Source organism: Pseudopipra pipra, chromosome 5 (assembly GCF_036250125.1).
Source record: "Pseudopipra pipra isolate bDixPip1 chromosome 5, bDixPip1.hap1, whole genome shotgun sequence".
In the NCBI taxonomy this organism is placed as follows: Eukaryota; Metazoa; Chordata; class Aves; order Passeriformes; family Pipridae; genus Pseudopipra; species Pseudopipra pipra.
Genome location: NC_087553.1, coordinates 40144317 through 40163001, shown reverse-complemented (window position 1 = coordinate 40163001; position 18685 = coordinate 40144317). Strand labels below are relative to the sequence as shown.

Sequence of the window (18685 nt, the reverse complement as noted above, 5' to 3'; positions counted from 1 at the left end):
GCAGCAGCTGAAGAAGAATGTGAGAATTTCACTTCAGCAGAATGTCATTTCCAGAGCTGTGCATTGAAAATAAGACTGGCATGGGTCACAGTATATTGTGCATGCTGAAACAAAAATGGAATGGAAAGCACAGTTTTGGTGATACTAGGTTGTATGTGACATTAGATTTGTCAGTTAAATTACTACTAATGAGGACTAACTCAGATGGAATATTAAACAAGTTCTGCAAGAGCTGTGACTAACATGAACAGGTCTGCTGAAACAGACTTGAACAGACCGAAAAAGAATAGAACCTTTTGAATCCAACATCTTTGTAGGAGCCTAAAGTATCCTATTTGTTTACATCTTTAATAACATCCAATAAACATCCTCCTATCCAACTTTACAGAAGCAATGATCCTGGCTCCACTGTTAGTAGCCATCAGCATGCTTGACCAGTGATGTAGTTTTTGTTTGTGGTTAGTAGTCTTCTTTTCCTCCATTTTTCTTTCAACTTTTTGTATTTTTTCTCCTTTGTGCTCTCTGCAAAGATCACAGAAGAATCGTTAGGCTCCTCTGTCAATAGTAAGGCAAGAAAACAGCCCTAACAGGTGTCTGTGCTGATCAGTTACTGTTGATAGACAACAGGAAGACTACCTTGTGCTTTCTGAAGTTCCCTGTTATGTTCTGTGCTTTCATTAGAAAATACTTTCTTTAGATGCTGTGCTCTGCCTATAAGAGTTGTTGATGCACACACCTGAGAGAGCGTGTGTACGCCGTAGATCTACAGTAAGTGCTGACCTTCTAGTGCACATCATTTTCAAAGTTACTAGAACTGAAATAGAGTGGGGCACCTAAGGACACAGTTGCATTTGACCTCCATTGCCTTGAAGAAAAACACAAACACTACGCTCTGCTTTACTGTTGGCAGTTCTACGAAGTTCCAGACAAATAGTTATGGTTTGTGCTTACCAGGGTCCTAACTTAAATGCTAGCTATTTTTATTGCTGAGACTGACTTCAGACTGTGGTTTCATCCTGAGTTGAAATTGTGAAACAAATGTATTTAAATCTTGCTTTGCAAAGGAGGGGAAAAAACTCTCACTGTGCTGTAGGTACACTTTGATATTGCTGAATTGCACAGTAACTTGTTCAATTTTTTACACTGAAGCTTTAGGCTCCACTTGAAGTAACCCTTTGGTAGGTAAAGATAAAACATGGTTTATTTTACCAATGGAGAATGTTTACTTCAGGCATCAAATATGCTAAACTAGTAGTGTCATTGCCTCTTCCACTATAAAGACTTGGGGGTTTTAAGTGTTTCAGCTAAGACAAATTAACACTCATCACAGTAATTTCAGACACTGACTGGTTACTCACTACCCAGTGTTATGTATCACTAGTCCTTTTCTTACCCAGCTCCATCTCATATAGTTTAGTCCTTTCCTTTGGGTTTGGCACACTGTAATTTACTCTAAGACTGTGAAGTCTTAGAGTAAGGCTGTTGCCTGGGAGGTTTCCCATGAAGAGTGCCATTATCTGACAAGAGATGTGTAGATACAGTTAAGTCAAAGATTTACTTGAGAATTTTTGTAGTTAGTAGAGATGGGACTAGAAGGACTAGTAAGACTAGAAGGAATATTAAGTCACCCTCTTAATTTTCTTTCTGGACAGGTGCTGGTAATAACACCAACTCTTTGCTGTTTATGCATTTAATTAATAATAAATATACCAGTGTTTGTTTACTTCTTAATGGGGATGCAGATTTAAGAGAATTTCAGGTTGTTTTCACACATAAGGTTGTTTTCCAAACACCAGGTGGCAGGTATGTCCAAAATATTCTCCAGTCCCAACAGCAGTTTAATTATTAGGATTTTGGAAGATCTGTGATATCTTTGGTTGATCTCATTTTCTTTGAGATTTGATCATCTGATTAGACAACTTGTATTTGTTTCTGTAGAGATGACCAAATTATCTCTTGCATGTTATGAAACTGTTTGGCAGCCTTGTCAACAAATCAAGTGTGATGTGCCAGGAAGCAAAAAAAAAAGTGTTTGTTTACAAATTTTGTTCATTTGTCAAGGAAAGCAGCTTTCAAAATGCAAATCTTAGGGGTTGTTTTTAGATTTGTTTGTTGTGTTTGGTTTTTTGTTTTTTCTTTTTCAGGCCAAGATTGTGTGACAATAACATAACTTAGGTATTCTACTGGACTGCATGCTTTGCTTGCACTCAATTGCTTGTACTTCAATTGCAGGTCCAAAATGGCAAGATTTTCCACAAGTAAAAGTAATTAATCTTTTAAACTTAATGTTAACAAAGGCAATAAGCTTCTTTGACTAATTAATGCTTAATGAATACTATGAATGAACCTTTGGCTTCCAAGTGTGTTGGAACTTCTAATTTTCCTGAATATAGCAGGGAAGAACAGCTTAAGTAAGGGAAAGAAAAGAGAATTAGGATGGTAGAAAAGAATATCAACAATGAAAGATTCCTGTTAAATATTATGTATTTGGCTGGGATTTATTTAACATTCATTTATGATATATTTATACTATTTCCATTTTAAAATATTTTAAACTAGAACATGAAATCATGTAAGTTTCTAGTGAAACAGTCTTGCCTATGCAATAGCCAGTAAACATCCAAAATTAAAATTTACATTTAGATTTTTGTAGGAAAACCCTCAAGAATGCCAGGTGATTAGGCCATAAAAAGAAGTAATTAGCATTGCAATATGCAGTATTTGTCCTACTAGCCCCCTAATAATTACTATACTTTGTAAGGTGTTCATTTGTTAAATGAGAGGCTGGCCCTTCGTATTCCCACAGTTGTTGGGAATTTTGTACTTTAGGACAGAAACAAATTTCACCTGATCTACTGGCTGCTGCTTTTCTAATACTTTCACCTCAAGTGTTCAACATCGTTTTTCTTCGATGTCTTACTTCTGCAACGTCTGGCAGATTTCATGGTTTTTTCAGTCTACAAATCAGCTTTATTTCAAATAGCACATTTTATTTAGCCTCTGATCTAGAATGTTAATAAAATGCATGGGTTTTATTTTAACAGGCTTTTAAGTTTCTCAGTGAAACATTCTGTTATCTTTAATCTTAGGATCAAGAAACAGGACATATGACTAAGAAAGGTCTTCCTCACCCGCTGAATTAAGCAGACAGAATTGCACCTCAGTTTAAATTACTCCAAACAATAGATCATAGAATCATTACACAGTTAAATCATAGTTTCTAAGCTTGCATCTTTAAGCACTACCATGCTGGGTAAATATAAGTATTTAAAGTGGGTAAAACCAACAAGGTTTATGTCTCTCTGCATTTAACAAGGGTGACTACTTTTGGACTCAAAATTTGGACTCAACTTTTGGACTCAACTATTTGTCTGGAACTTTGTAGAACTGCCAACAGTAAAGCAGAGTGTAGTGTTTGTGTTTTTCTTCAAGGCAATGGAGGTCAAATGCAACAATACAGTGCTGCACCACTGTATTGTTCCATGCACTAAGTCTGTTGAATGTAGCAGGACCCGCATGTGGCAAGAATTAATCCAGGTAATTTTTGTTTTAATCACTGTCCTGATTAAAGTGATAACTGTGTCCCACCTAAAGCTCCATTCAGGTCCTAAGCCACCTGAACTCTGAGTAGGTGATAAGGAGAATGTTGAGAAGTTAGGTTTGAGGAGCTTGCATTTAACTTTTGGTGTTATTTCCTGGTTTCTGTATGGAAGTTTATGCAGTAGTTGAAGCATTTTCTTGGTAAGCTAAATACTCCCAAGGAAAACTGAACCTGCATCACACCGTTTTAGAAGTTCTTAACCATGAGATCATGAGAGTATTCCAGCACTGTTGCCCACAGTGAGCTGTGACAGTCAGCTCTGCAACTTCTCTAGGACCGGATAGGGAACAGGTGAAGGAAAACTATAACCTCAGTTAGCAATTAGGGCATTGGAAAAAACAAATGGAGTGCTTTTTTTCAAGCTGAGTAAAGCCACCATCTCAGAAAAGGGGTATATCCTTAGTAAATAAAATGTCTAAATTAGATGAAATTGTTTTCCCATTACCTTCAGAAGTTACACAACTTTTTAGTGATTGTAGAATAAATGTATATATTGGACAAATTAGAACTGACTTTTTTCCTTCTTGCTACAGGTTAAGCAGGATTAAACCAGACAGACTGAATTCCAGCACCCTACTACACAGTGTTTAAAGTGATCAAAGCATCCACTGCTTTGCAAAGCTTTGTAGTTGCTCTGAATCTTCCTTTTATAGTCCTTATCAGCAACAGCCAGGAGTTGCAGTGTTAAATGAGCATGGGCATTGCCCTGGCTTATGACTAAACATTGTGGGCAATATCAGAGGGCAAAACTGATTTGATATGCACTCAACTGCCAGGCCTGCAGGTCACCATGCTCCTCTCAGGTAGTAGTTTTACTCTTGGAGCATCTCATCGTTGATCAGTCTGCTAGTCCCGTGTCCTGATAGATTCATTCTACATTATTTAACAGTCAGGAGTCTACAATTTCAAATAGCAAACACAGCCTAGATGAATTTAAAATAAACTGTGTTTTGAGTTTTGCATCTTTTTTTATCAATGAACAAGAAATGAGTCCTAGTCCTTGTGCATTTTCTGAGAGTAGAGAAGATATATTTCTAAGACTGTGATTTCTTTCTAGTATCCTTTTCCCCCTCAAGAATAAAAGGCAGAAACAAAGCAATTACTTTTTTGGAACAGGTTGGCACACTATGAGTATTTTAAAATGGATATGCAGTAAAACTTTTCATGGATTCATTGTTTGAAAAGAGCTTCCTCATATTTTAATCTGATCTCATGTAGTACTAAATGCTTGCAAGTGCCCTGCCTCTGCATTTGGAGCTGGAAATGCTCAGTACTTCACTAAATAGACCTTACCTTCAATCCTTGTGAAGTGAGTGGGTTTCCATCAGACCTCTGGTGAATGATGGTAAAAAATCAGCGAATGAAGAAACCACGTTTTAATAGTTGAAGGGTCACTTAGTAATGTTTTATATTTCTTGATAGTTAAGACTTTACAGCATTTCTTTACAGGTATTAAGCTAAGGCTTTTGGACATCTGAAAATATCGTACGTATAAATTTAAACAAACCCCTTTTTCAATTTGCTACTGCATGCCCTCTTGTTGACTTTGCAGTAAAATTATTTCCTTGTTGCACACTTTGTACATTTGCCCAAAGATTTCCCCTTCACAAGTTCCATCACTCTCCTCAGTTCTATGCTACAGCTCCTTCAGCACTCAAAAAAGACGAGAGAGAAATGATCTGTAAGACGTAAAGCAACTTATAACTTGTTTTTTCTGCTGCTGTTACTTCCTGAGCTTTATTTGACACTGATGCTGTAGAGTGCAAGCTTCAGTCTTACCTAAATCTAGAGACAGTTTGTGTGACGACTCTGAATATACTATGTGATAATCTAACAGCTGTCCACATTAAAGCATGTTGAACTTGGTTAGTGGCCAATATATACCCGTGTCACTTCTCTGTGGTCTTGTGTAAAAATAACCCAAAAAACCAAAACCCCGTGGCTGAACCTCTGTCATAGTGTCCCTTATACAAAAAATAAAATTTGCCAATCTACTGTATTTTAATAATAATAACATTTTGTAAACGCCATCTAATGCTAAATCATTGATGTTTTGCATCAGATGCTTGTTATCATTACAGCTTTGGTTGGAATTTCTGTCTAAAAAACTCTACCACCACATTAATCAACTCATTTGATTTATGGGTTCATTCTGATCTCTTTTTACTGCTCCATAGTCATACTTGTTTGAGGACTGACTGTAGTTTACTTGGATTAGAATTGCATCCAAAGTAACTTCAGTAAAGACACTTTGTAATTGCGAAGCAGAACTGGATTTGAAATAACGTTCTCATGATCAAAGATTCCAAGAAGCTTTTGTAGTAATTGGAGAATAACAACTATATAAAATGTGTTTGCTTCTCATATTTAAATGAAGCATAAAGATAAAATGCATGAGAGGCATATTAAATGAACACACAGATACTTAATCTGATAAGACCAAAGCAATTGAGTGGGATTTTAATTTAGGCATTTGACTGACTTTGTAAAAAAAAAAGTTTTTGAAGTAATGCTGGCTTTGTTCCATAATATCTGAGACGTTCACTCAGTTGTGGATTGCTCCACTGGGCTATTCCCTTCCCTGATGATATATTATTATTTATATTGTATCCTGAGAATACTGCACATGTAAAATGCACAGGCAGAGTTCCAGGCCTGAAGGCCTGCAATCTGAACAGGCAATATAGGATGGGTGGTATAATAAATTGCAGTTCTTTACCTCCACTGTAAGCAATGTCTTTCAGCTCCAAAATTATACCCTTCATCCACTTTGATTTGAAGAAGTACTCAGTACAGTTCTCATCCTGTCGCAACACAACTCATTCAGACTATAGCTGATAAGTGAAGCAACTGCTGTCTATGAGTTTCACTGTCTTTACCAAACTAGACTAATTTAAAAAAATTAGTATTCCAGGAAGTACTTGCAATGGTTCTTATGATTTTGAAAAAGGAGAGCTGGAAATAAGACTTGAGCATAATTTTTCTGAAACTCTCCCATTAGCAGCAAAAAGGCTTTGATCTGAGGTATGGAGTGGGTATGCAGTTGTTTGGTACAGAACTAAGTAGCCTTAGGAAGAAAGCTTAAGAATAAAATCTCTAAGCATCTTGCTTCATTACTTTGACAAAATAGGCCTGTAGCTGCCAAATACTTCAGGCTGCTTCACAGAAGTTTGCACTGACAAGTGGGTCTTATTTAAGACCAGGATACCCAGCCTGTCCTGAGCTCTGACACAAACAACAACTATTTGAACATCTCAGGAAAGGCCAAGAGTACGACAGAGAGAAGGGAAAAAACATCAAAGATCATCTATGGTCCACAGTTACCAGTTTGGTTCTTCTGCCATAATGAAGCTCTCTGCCATGAGGGGACTGAAGCTTTCTTAGCAGTAGAATGAACTTCCGCAAGTCAGACTCATAATCTTCAGCGTTTCTCACTTCACCTTGAAGGTCTGTTTCGTTGGGTTTCTTTAGTGTAAACACAAGCCATTTTTTAAAAATGCTTCATTAAAGCAAAAACTGTTCTGTCATCTCTCCCTCATCCTGCTAAGAAGCAATATGGAATAACAAATGCATTTGAGACAAATCTCTCTCTATAATAGAGTTAGCTAGTCCTACCTGAATCAAACTGCTTTGGGAAAAATTATATGAGCAGCACTTCCTTGGTCTCCATCCTTCAGACTCTTCCCCATACTTGTTTCTGTGTGAGGGAATAATGTTGATATATATTTTGATTTTGTCCCTAAATTGGCTTAAAATATATGCTATTATATGCTACTGAAGGGAAATCTAATTATTTCTGCTTAAAATAATTGTTGCTTAAAACACCATTACATCAGAAAGTCTGCTTTTATTTCCCTTGTTTCAAACAATTATGTAGTTTGCTTCAACTGGCTTTATGTGTGAATTCAGACAGTCCTGAAAGTGAGAAATAATACACTGGATGCAAAATGAGGCAGTGTAAAAGCAGCTTTACATTCTATTACCAATAATTCTGCTTTGCCACATTTCATCTTTTCTTCTTCTATGCCTCTTCTGAGAGAACATGCCTAAAGTTATTTCACAGATTTGTGTTGGCTGTCTCAGCTCTAACTTCAAAAGTTATTTTTTCAAGGGTTGGAGTGGTTGCTCATTTTGAATGGCCGGTTACCCTCACTTGGTGGTTTCTGCCCACATGATAATAAAGTTCTTGCCTTCCTGAAGAAGTCCATTCCTTATATACTGGGGAAAAATAAAAAAAACCCTGGCATTTATGCTTTTCTTCCCTTAAAACGTCAGGTTATGATCAGTACTTCATCAGCAGCTTCATAAACTGAGCCTTCCCCCAAGCAACAGTGAGACCCTTCAAGAAGAGGGTAGATGGTATCTTTCACAGTCCTTCCTTCAGTTTTCATCTGTCTGTATAAATCACAATGCTCAGTTATCCGCTCATGTCCAGATGTGATTTTGGAGTATGTGGGACAAAGGCATATGAATGAAGGAGAGCAAAGCCTGCTCTACCAGTGTTCAGAACAGCTGATCTTGCACTTTCTTTGACCACTGCTTTCACTAACAAATTATGATTAAGAGGCAGAAGAGTAATCCTGCCAGTGTGAGCTTGGATTCCCTCTGCAGATTTACTGATGAGTAGGCAGAGTTGTTTTGGAAGACAGAGAGTGTGTTTTACTGTTTTTCAACATGACAATTTGACTTCTTCAGAGAAGCTTTCATTTCTTGCATGACCCCACAGAAACTGTACAACGTCACCTGAGTCCAATTTATTTCACTATTTACACCGAAGTTAATTTGAAGTAATGTATTTTATCTTTTCTACTCTAGATAGGAAAACCACTGGATTAAAACAAACACCATTATATCTGATTTTGCTAAGTCAGGTCTATCACTGGTAGGGGAAGAATCCAGGTTGCAATTTTAAATGTTTCTTTAAACATTCTTCCTGATCATACCCAAAGGCAATTTTCTGGAAAAAGACAGGATATCACTCTCATTGCACAGGACACAGTAACTCTGTGTAAGAGAAAGGAGTTTCAGAAAGGCAGAGGTAACACTGGTATGTAATGCAGATTAGAATTTGACATTGAAAACCATTTCCCAAAGACAATTCATTTATTCTGCCAACTACAGTGTCCCTTAGTTATGCAAATGACCAAGTAGAGCAGCAATTATCTGCCTGTGATGGATGCAAGTTTTTCCACCACTGCTAACTTACATTTTTGAGAAGGTACCTGCTGCGCCTGTAGGCACCAGGTCTCCTCAGTCATTTTAATAATCTTTGTGCATGAAAAAGAAGTTTATTTAAATGTAGTCCTGGAACCTGGAAAGATTAATTCATCCATTCATGAAAAGCATTCTGTAAGCTGATGGCAAAATACATACAGGAACAGCCATTCTAGTAAAAGTTTACATCAATTTGCTATTTTTCTTCCCTCACTGTCTCAGATCTTATATGTTGCCATGCTGTCACCAGACTTTCTGCTACTGCCATGCTTTTCCTGACTGGAAACCATAGCAGGACATATTCTTGCAAGAATGCAGCCCCAAGAAAAAAGTAGTGTTATTTTTAACGTTTTCTCTCTAGTAGTCACCATTCATAACTTACAACATATACTGTGAAAAGACTGAGAAAACCATTGATTGATTTAAATCTGCCTTAATTTTTGACTAAAGGCAAAAACTTCACACACTGGTGCTTAATCATACTTCGCATCATGTACAAGCATGCAGTTTTCCATACAAATTCCATAAGGTGTTTAATCTGCTATTGCAAAAATACTTATTTGCATACAATCACACCCTGCTGTGGTTTTAAATGTTTTCTGAGAATACATTTTGAACCTATTATCTTAACCTCACTGCCTTTCTACCCACATACAGACTAACAGACATGCAAACCCTTTAATTTTTATTCAGGCCTGACTGTAATTAAGTTGAAGTACATTTGTTCTTTAAAACTATAGGACTCAGTTTATTCCATAAGTATTGCTGGTGAATACACTTTTGTTAAGTTGCTGGGCTATAGCATGGTCTTCAGCTTAAAAATAAAAGTTCTTATTACAGGAGAAAACAGTGATGGGCAGTTGTGGGTGTTTCTGTAGTCTGAATTGTTTGTTCATGCCTTGCGTGCCAGATGTTGAACAGAAGCAGTCAGCCACAAACAACACTATCTTATCTTTCAAAAATCTTAACCCAAGTACTGAGAAGCACCAACCCTAGTTAAAGACATCAGGGTGAAGAATATCTTATCACTGACTTTCTTGTTGCAGACAGGTTTGATACAGATGCAGAGAATATGTACCTGCACAATCACATCATGTGACATGGCAGCACATGCTATACTAGGTGTACTCTTACCCATCATTCAGCATCTGACAAATGAATTATATGTAATTTGTTTAAAGACGACATTGGAAGTAATAAACTCAAAAACTGTAAGCATAGATGACAATACCATTTACTATCTCCTGCTATAGCTGCACTCTGACAATCAACTCCTTGACATATTTTTACAAAGTATGTTAATGACTACTGTCAAACCACTGGACAGAAAATACCATAGCTGACTCTTGCTTGCTTTATGCCAAATCCGAAGTGTCTTTATCCCCTCTATGTTCTTGCATTGAGTTTTAATATGTAATAGTTAACCCAGACCAAATATATTCCACTTCTGTCATCAGTATGCCATATGAAATAATGTACAGTTGGGGCACAAGCATGTGGTAAGAACCCACCTTAAGAAGCCAGAAACATGTAGGTTGCAATGGGCCTCAGGAAGCCACCTAGGACAGCCTACGGCTCAAACTGGGGCCAGTCAGTGCAGATTGCTCAGGACCATGTCTAGTCAAACTTAAAGTATCTCCCCGAAAGGAGGGAGCACGTCTTTGGGAAACTTCTTACAATATTTGACTACCTTCACGATAGAAAGAAAGACAGAAAAAGAGAGAGACTGTACCTAAGCAGAATTTACCATGTTTTAACATTTGTCCATTCCCTCTCAGCCTGTCACTGTGCACCTCTGAGAAGAATCTGGCTCGGTTTTCCATGCAAACAACAGCAGTAAGATCTTCCCTTATCCACCTCCCTGAGGCTGAATAAAATCAGTTCTCTCAGTCTTCTCCGATACACCCTTTTTCCAGAACACTGACCATCTTGGTGTCTCTCTCCTATACTAGCTGCAAAATGGCCATACTGTATCAGACTACACAAGTATCTCTAACTCACTTCTGAATGTAATGACCAGGACTAAAGAGTCAGGAAGAGAGTATAAAGAATAGGTTGGGTATAGAGCAATCCTTCTCAATATATATTCACTTTTCAGTAAATCATTGACTAGGGAAAAGTAGAACCAAAGGCCACTGTATTCCATTCAACTTACTGCTTCCCTTTTGAGTTTATTTCCTTTTTCGAAAGTAATTGACAGTTTTAGCTTCCACAATTCTGGAAGCAGTGAGCTTCATACTTTAGTTTTGCAGCATCTGAAAAAAAAGACTACCTTTTGGTTGTTTTAAACCTATTCTCCGTTATTTCTCCTGTATGCCCACTTAACTGGAAAAAGTGAATGAGAGCTCCTTACCTTCCCTCCACAAGACACCATTTTATACAATTCAATCATCTTCCCTCAGTTGCCCAAGCATTGTCACTTTTTTCTTTTTCAAACTGAAAAGTCCAAGTCTTGGTAGTCATGTTTTAAACAGAAGCAATTCTCTATGTTTTTTATTCTTTTCTACCTTTACCTTCTTTCTGACCTGGAAAACCAGAGCTTAACATTATTCTCTATATGTGGCCATACCACCAGTATACACAAAGTTGTCTCAACATTTTCTGCTCCATTCTGTCTTTCTTTTTTAATAATTCCTGGTGTTTTTGAGTTGGAACTGAATTACCTATAGAGACTCATTCCTTAGCACTAACAATAAGAATTCATTCCTTAGCAATAACAGCATACATAGAACTTACAACTAGGCACATATAATTAAGACTGATCTTGCCTATATCCATTACTTTACGGTTATCGAGACTGAATTTCCACTTCTAGTTTAACACCCATGCTGTTCAGCACAATGAGATCCTTTTGAAACTCTTTGCTGTCAGCTTCATAGGTCACTAATGCACAGAATTTTGCATCAGCAGCAAACTGTGCTGCTTCCTTTACTCAGTCTCTTTCCAAGACGGTTTCTGAGTATGCTAACTAGTGCAGGTCCCAGCATGAATCCCTGCGGGAGTCCAATCTAACTCTCCCACAGTGTAAAAAATGAGTATTTATTGCTATCCACTTAACCCTTCTCTTTCAGCTAGTTACTAATTCATGAGACACGCTTCCTCCCCAACCTATGACAGTTAATGTTATTTAGCAGCACTGTCAAGGGACTGTGCCAAAGGCTCTTTTGAAATCACTAAAATGAATGTATCACCCTGGTTTATCAGTTTGTTGATTTCAGCAAAGAACTTCATAATTATGACAAAGCTTCTCTATCTACAAAAACCCATGTTGATTTTTCTGCAGTCTGACGTATTTGTCTGTATGCTAAAGCCTCACCCCAGCTCTGTCACTGATTTGCTTGTGTAACCTGAAACAAGTCTCTCACCAAAAAGAGGACTCAGATGCTGAAAATGAACACTTCTGAGCCTTCGATCCAAAATTACTGTCTTAAAAATTCTCATACAGTTGCTTTCCAGTTATGGAGCTGCCTACATTCCATAAACTCTTATTTCAGTAAGGTTCCTGAAACAGCTCTGACCACTTTCACATGTACCTCCCAGCAAGTAAATTCTACTCCTAAAAGTCCATCCCACACAGTCAATAAAACAATTTCAGTGGATAGGATTAACGAAGTTGTAATAACTGTATGATGGTTATAGCACACCCCAAGTGTGTGGGGAAAATATTAATTTATAAGTTCACACACTAAGGATGAAACAAAACCCAGGTCCCCCACATGCTGAATTTTGGGGTTTTTAATCACTGAATTATAAGAAAAGGACAGGCTGGTTTCTCCTAGTCTTAAATATTCATCTCCTGTATAAAGGGGGCCCTCTTAGGCATCTAACAAAAAAGAGTTCACTGGCATGCATTCCAGGTAGAGGAGGCAGCTCCTTCCAACTCTGTTAGTTCTGAGGATGTTGAGAGACACACTTTAAAGTTTTGCAGCTGTACTTGCCTGCCTGTTCTGCCTCTGCACTGAAACACCTCTCATGTAGCTGTGTTGGCAAAATGGACTATTTGTCAGCGTCCTGGTTATGAACTCACAGTGTGGACTTAACTGAACATTCCCAAATTAGCACTGTTGTGGCTGAGGTAAAGGTGCATAGTCCACCTGCAAGTTTTCCAATAGCAGTCATAATACTGACTCATAGGACACAACTGACACAAGGCCAGCATCCAATAAGATTATTTAGCACTAACCCCTAGTCCCTGTGACTTCAGTCATATAAATGTCATTTCACAGTGAGAAGTTTAGCCAGCTTCTTTTTCAGAGTGGATCCCAAATGATCCCGTTCCTCCACTTCCTTCTGCCATGCACTGTATAGGAAACCTGGACAGAGAACTACTTGTGATTGACTTCACCCACCACCAAGGTTCTCCAGTATTAACTGCCACAAGTACAAGCAGTGCAGTATTGCTCGTATATACCTCCACACTTCCTTGGAAGTAAAATGAAACTAAATTTCTTGTCTTGAAAAAGAAGCACAGAAAAAATTCCACTAATGCTAATGAAGTATCAACTAACACAATGACAAATGACCTAAGAATACCTAAGTAGTTATTCACTAAATGAATAAATGAATAAAGCAAAGGGCACTTGCTGCATGCAGAGATTTAAAATAACCAGCTGTTTTCTTCTGTGAGAGGTATCTGTTCTGTGTCCTGAATGCAAAAATAGAAAAATGGTAGGTTATGATAGCCTACTTAATTCTATCACACTTGGTGCCCACAAGGGAGTCAAAACTAACAGCTGCACAAGCTGCCCAATATTTAAGTTTGCTATTGTGACAATGCTCTTTGAACACTGTTTTGTACATAGTACATAGTCAAGAAGTGTGCACAGTTCCGAAGCCCTGAAACTCTGAAACACGAAGGGGTGAAGTAAGGTCATAGCACCAGTCTTCACTTGGAGAAGAAATGCTGTCAGCTGAAGTCAGATCTTGAATGTTACTGCAACACACTGGATTTTTTTTGCATTTAATTAGATTTACGACCCACTTAGTTATTACAGGCTAGTTAGAAACAGACGTGTGTACATTCTAGTCAACACATAGATGCTCCTCCAGGGAAACGATCATTGAGAACTTACAGGAATTGCATGCAACAGCCTTTGTTAGGAAAATGAAACCAGCTCAATTTGGTTACGTAGAACATTCATTTGTGAGAAGAACTGAACGAGTATATATATTTGTGAGGCCCAAAAAGCAGCTTCACTTGCAATGATGTTTTTCAGGCTTTGAATATTCAAATGGTAAAGCACCAAATATCTAACATCTCAAAAAGTAAATTACATAGTATCTCAGATAGCAAGCTCAGTCTAAAATGAGGTCAGAAAAAATACCTAAGTTTAAAATCATTGTATTATCTTTAAAAGTCTACCAACTGACTGTCACAAGAAGTACCCTGTCTTCCATAGAATATTACTTGAAGCTCACAGATGCTTTAACAATATCAGTGGTGCATTTGTATAAGGAAGACAATTTATACAACTGAAGAAAAACAGATTACAATACAAATAGCCATCTGAAGAATTCCTGAATGACCAGGTCTGCTTGACTTTTTTCTGGCTACCACAGGAATAAGAGCAGAAAGTCTGTCATATTTCAGCAATCATTTCAGGAAAAAAATCACTATGTGAATTAAAATGTCCAGCTGCAAAACACATTTATTTACTATTGAACTTTTTTCCACTTTTAACTGAAATCACAATTAATGATGACAACACTCAATGAAGCAGTGAACTGGTTATAATGATTACCTTAATCTTGCACTTCTTCTGAAAAAAATACTATTAACTGTGCTGGGGAGGTGTGCTTTCTTAAGTGCAGGATCAGGCTATAAGTAGCTGCTGTATGGCCCTTACTGTATGCAAGAGGTTTGTTTGGTTGTGAAAACAAAAATTTCTTGATCTGATATACAAAGTGTTATTCTACTTATGCCACAGGAGGGGACACAGAATATAACACGACTGGATTGACACTCCCTTCCATGAAGAACTTCCTCCTGATGTCCAATTCGAACCTTTCCTGGTGACCTTTAAAATGACCATTCAACTTGGCAAATCAGTTATGAATCAAGAGAACAATGAAATGCATGATTACTTCTGTTGCCTCAAAAAGCCATGCATTTAGCACACCTAGTAGCCACTGTAAAAGACCATAAAAAAATGCTCAAGCAAACAAAGTGAAAGGTTTAGTTACTAAAATAATAATTTTACAAATTTTAGCTATGGGCTAACCATTTATGGAAAAGCTTTAAAGGCAGTTGCAGCATCTAATTTCTAAAAAGAGAGAATGTGAGCCATAGTGAAATAACAGAGGAAGCCTTTGACTTCAAAGTTGATGTAAAGAAAATTTAGCAAGATCTAAAAGATGCCACCAAAGGACTTCAAGAGATGTAAGTTCAAGTCTGTAAGCAGCCATGTAATCTTTGAAAGACTAGTAATTTATGTGGGATCTGAAGACAGCTGTGATAGTCTCAGTTTGGGATGACAAAAATGATTGTAGTTACGAGCAGCAACCGGTATGTCACAGATCCAAAACATCTACGAAGTGAGAAAGAGAAGGAACAACAATGTGACAGTTAGAAATTCTCAGCAGGAATGCAACACAGCAAGGTCTTAAGAAGCCAAAAAATCACCTGGAGAAAGATACATAACAGCCACAAAACGCAGCAGAGTTCCAGTATCTAAATAATGAATTGTCTGTCAGTAACTCTGGGTAAGGTGGATAAGGTAACACTCAGGTAAACAGTAAGGATGATTAATTTCACACATGAACAAAACCAGCACCTCACCTTTGATGAAGACATTGAACCTGACTGTCAGAGATGTTCTGCTGTCCAAATTTAACACAGAATTTAAGTGCAGCCATTCACATGAACTGGTGAAGGCATAGTGAAAGCTCAAGGGGGAGAAAAATAAATGACCCAGAAGAAGAGACATGTCAAAACTTTGATACTTGCTCATCCAGACACTGCTGAAACGACTATAGAAAAATTGCAAGGTACCATACTTAGTTGAATGTGGACTCGCAGATTGGGATCAACAACTGAATCTGAACACACTTTAAGGCCAGCCCTGTGACCTGAAGGTCAAAAGGAATCCTGCAGATGTTTGTCTTAAGAGCAGCTTAATGTTTTGTAGCCCATCGGTGTATTACGTTTATGGCATATGTATGTTAGATGACAGTTTGCTACACAACTTCACCTATTACATGACTCAGCTGCAGGAAAATCCCATTTGCTCTGCTTTATCCATCCAGCTCTCTGAGTGCTGACTCACATGCACAGAAGCCAACAGCTGCAATGGTACAAATGCCAAACCACAGTTGTGCGCTCTCTCACAGCATCACAGAATATGCCGAGTTGGAAGGGATCCAAAAGAATCATCACGTCCAACTCCTGGCCCTGCACAGGACCATCTCCAAGAATCACACCATGTGCCTGAGAGCATTGTCCAAATGGTTCTTGAACTCTGTCAGGCTTGGTGCTGTGACCACTTCACTGGGGAGCCTGTTCCAGTGCTCAACCACCCTCTGGGTGAAGAACCTTTTTCTAATATCCAACCTAAATCTCCCTGACATGACTTCAGGCCATTCCATCAGGTCCTGTCACTGGTCACCACAGAGGAGAGATCAGTGTCTGTCCCTCCTCTTCCCCTGAGGAGGAAGTTGTAGACTGCAATGAGGTCTCCCCTCAGTCTCCCAATCTCCAGGCCGAAGAGAACAAGTGACCTCAGTCCCCTCTTCCTTCTAGATATTATCACCTTTCTAGCATGTACATCTGAAGAAAATCTCCGCACGGACTTCAGCTTTTCCAGCTCTCACAAAATCTATAGATTAAATGTATGATGGGGTAGTGGAGTACTGTTATCTGTTTGCTTCTGACACTTCCGCTACAAAGCAGTAACTGTACAGGGAAGGGAAGAAAGTGAGCAACTCTGAGGGTAAGATTCTCCATTCTCCCTGTCATGAGATAACTGAAACACAGTCAAAACAGGAGTTGCACAACCCCTGAGAAAGTCAGATACACAGATAGACCTGTTCTGTGAAGCAATTCAGTGTAAGGCATTGTTTGACAAAAAGGTCAGAAGTTAGATCAAGGCCAGAGAAGCTGAATAATAAGAGGAGAACATACGTAACATAATACGAGACAAAGCTGAGAGTTTTGTGCAGGCTGCCGGCGGCTCTAACTGTGAGCAATGTGTTTGTGTGTCGAGACAAAAACTACATATTCAAGATTAACTGTAGATCACAACGTTTTGGGCTGTAAACAGGGAACAGACACGGTGATGTGCAGGTAAGTGAACAAACGTGTGCGGAGGGTTTTGCACTGGCTAACGGCAGTGTTAAGCATTTCCACAAACCTGCACAACACGCAGGTGCGGCATCTCCTCCCGTTCTTCTTGTTTCCCACATTAATTCTGCTGTATCTTTGTTTCTAATGTGCACCGTGCCCACCTCTGCTTTCCGTCGCACGTAGTGCAACCTCACGAACACAGCGCAGCTCCGACGGCTGTAGGTGAGGAGCTACCGTGGCAGTGTGTGCAGTAACAGAGGTGACACCGAGCACAACAAAACTTACATGGAACCAAGCCAATCCGAGCCAACGCTTCCCAGAGCTGTGCGCGGAATTGCAGCTTTAATTCTTTATTTTCTTTTAACCTGAGGAAGCAGCAAGACTCGCTCTGTGGCCGCTTCCCTCCCCGCGACCCCGGCGCCGCTCCCGGCGCAGCCCGGACGCCGCTGCCGCCGCCCCGCCCGCCCCGCGGCTCCGCGGGCGCTGCCCCGGAAGGCGATCGCGCCGCGCTCCGGAAGCGGAGCCGGGCAGGGTCCGGCCCAGAGCGCGGCCCTGTCGCTGCCGCGCTCGGAGGCGCAGCCGTGCCCCAGCCCGACGCGGGGCCGCCGTCTCGCCCGTCACAGGCGGCCCGGCCCGGCGGCCAGCGCGGGGCTCATGGCCAAGGTGGGTGCTGGTCCTTGCCTCCTCTCCCGGCTCCTTCCCGCGGGGTGCCCGGCCGGCTCCGCTGGGAGGGGGCGGCAGCGGAGCCTCCCGGGCCCAGGAGCAGCCCCTTGCCTCGCCTCCTCCCGTGGGAGCCAGGGCTGGGATGTGCCCGGCGGTAGGACCTGCTCCTCCTGCCCCGTGGGTCCGGGTGCGGGAGGTGCGTGGGGGCGGGGCCCCCACGGGCACGGGGGGCTGCGGCCGGGGGTTGTTTGTGGGCGGGGAAGGCCGGGGGGCGGAGGGGGGATCGTCGCCTTGTTCCGAGGCTGGTGCTGGGGCGGGAGCGGCGGTGGACGAGCGGAGTGTGAGTTTAAAAACAAAAGAGGAGGCGATAAAGTTGTCCCGGCGGTGGCTGTGCCGGAGGCAGGTCTGGCGCGGGGAGCGGTCCCGGCTGCTTGACCTGCCGCCTCCTCGGCGTGTCTGACCGTCGTGTCTCATCCCGTGTGACCTGTCAAGCGCTCGCACCTTCCCCCAGGTCAGCTGCGTCTGTCACATGCCTCCCGAGACAACCGCGTTTGCTGTTCCAAATCGCCGAGCAAGCCCAGGGGCTTTAGAGGTGCAAGCCTTGAGAGTAATTGAGAGCTCTGGCGGGTCAGTGGGTTGGGACCAGCAGACAGTCTGCCAGGGGAAGGGGATCCTCCAGGCTCTTCAAAGTCGTGCTGTGTGTATGAATGAAAGTTATACCTAGCTCACTGCCTCGTCATTTTAAACTTCCCTTCCTGACATATCCCTAGACGTGAATGCACCAGGGATGGATCTGAAGAGTCGCAGAGGTGTCTCAGTACTTGTTTGACTCGATTCTCCATCTAAACTTAATTTTTTCTTTAACGAAAGCATGTGTTCTTATCTTCCTGGTCACTGCATCTTGTTCAAAGTTAATGCATAAGATG

The 18685-nt window shown here is 40.3% G+C and overlaps 2 protein-coding genes and 1 long non-coding RNA gene across 4 annotated transcripts in view; 2 read left to right on the top strand and 1 right to left on the bottom strand.

The window, feature by feature from the left end:
* The window catches only part of MDM2 (MDM2 proto-oncogene), a 223930-nt gene that overhangs the window by 142044 nt on the left and 63201 nt on the right, over positions 1 to 18685 (top strand). The window lies entirely within an intron of this gene.
* LOC135414669 (uncharacterized) lies at positions 332 to 17571 on the bottom strand. The gene is made up of 2 exons (XR_010430774.1): positions 17382 to 17571; positions 332 to 522 (listed from the first exon to the last, which is right to left on the bottom strand). It is a non-coding gene; the product is annotated as an uncharacterized LOC135414669 (long non-coding RNA).
* FRS2 (fibroblast growth factor receptor substrate 2) overlaps positions 17622 to 18685 on the top strand; it is a 53914-nt gene continuing 52850 nt past the window's right edge. The window contains exon 1 of one of the 2 annotated variants that reach the window (XM_064655699.1): positions 17622 to 17759. The gene's annotated coding sequence lies outside the window, so the exon portion shown is untranslated. The remainder of the gene's footprint in view (positions 17760 to 18685) is intronic. The other variant, XM_064655700.1, reaches the window with a different exon arrangement.